This window comes from Dipteris shenzhenensis, unplaced genomic scaffold (genome assembly GCF_047967505.1).
Source record: "Dipteris shenzhenensis isolate YYH24624 ecotype China unplaced genomic scaffold, Dip_SZ_1.0 scaf0043, whole genome shotgun sequence".
NCBI classification, from domain to species: domain Eukaryota; kingdom Viridiplantae; phylum Streptophyta; class Polypodiopsida; order Gleicheniales; family Dipteridaceae; genus Dipteris; species Dipteris shenzhenensis.
The window spans coordinates 74,065-75,000 of record NW_028239350.1 but is presented as its reverse complement, the minus strand read 5'-3'; the positions used below and the strand labels follow the sequence as shown (position 1 = coordinate 75,000).

Below are 936 nucleotides of genomic sequence, written 5' to 3'. Positions count from 1 at the left end.
CTTCCCTCATCCCCCCTTGTGCGCATCCTCCCCACCATCCCCCCTTGCACCCATGCGCCCCCCCACCCGCCCATCCCACTTGTGCGCATGCGCCCCCCCTTGCGCGCATGTCGCGTATCCCCCATTGCGCCCCCCCCCCCCATTTACAAAATAAGACAATACTGATTTCTCATGGTTATTTGTCGTGGTGCGGTCACACCAGTGCTAATACACCGGATCCCATCAGAACTCCGCAGTTAAGCGCGCTTGGGCCAGAACAGTACTGGGATGGGTGACCTCCCGGGAAGTCCTGGTGCTGCACCCTTTTTGCCCCCGAGGTTAGCGGCCTTGCCACGCCTTGGTATCCCTGACCGCCGACCTCACCCAATACGCTCGGCCGATGCCCTCCTGTCGCGCACACCCTGATACCCACGTGCACGCGTCGCCAAGGACCTTGTCGCGCAACGTCTTGACGCCACGCGCAATGCCACCCGATCACCCGCAACGTCCCGATGCCACGGTCGTGCCCCCAATGCCACGCGCACCTGCAGTAGTCCCGATGTGGCGTCCCGCAGCGTCCCATCCCCCGTGATGCCATCGATGCCTTGCGCACCTGAAAGCCGCCGCGCCCCCATCCCACGACGGTGCCTCGGGCTCTCGGGTCGGGTCGGGATGCATGGCGCCCCGAGCACCTGCGTGGTACCCCAAACGCTGTCGCGCCCCTCGACGATGCCCTGCACACCCACGCCTCCAAACCGACGCCGACTGGCTCCCGTCCCACGGTGGCGCCTCGGGCTCTTGGGTCGAGTCGAGACACATGGCGCCCCGAATGCTGCCATGCCCCCTGCGACGCCCCATGCACCCACGCCTCCAACCCGACATCGCCACGCCCCCGTCCCACGGTGGCACCCCAAGCCCCTTAGTCGGGTCGGGACGCGTGGCGCCCGAACGCTGCCG

The 936-nt window shown here is 66.8% G+C and overlaps 1 non-coding gene across 1 annotated transcript; it reads left to right on the top strand.

Moving 5' to 3' along the window:
* Window positions 1-185: 185 nt before the first annotated feature.
* LOC147879342 (5S ribosomal RNA) lies at window positions 186-304 on the top strand. Its single transcript, XR_015540711.1, has one exon. It is a non-coding gene; the product is annotated as a 5S ribosomal RNA (ribosomal RNA).
* Window positions 305-936: the final 632 nt, after the last annotated feature.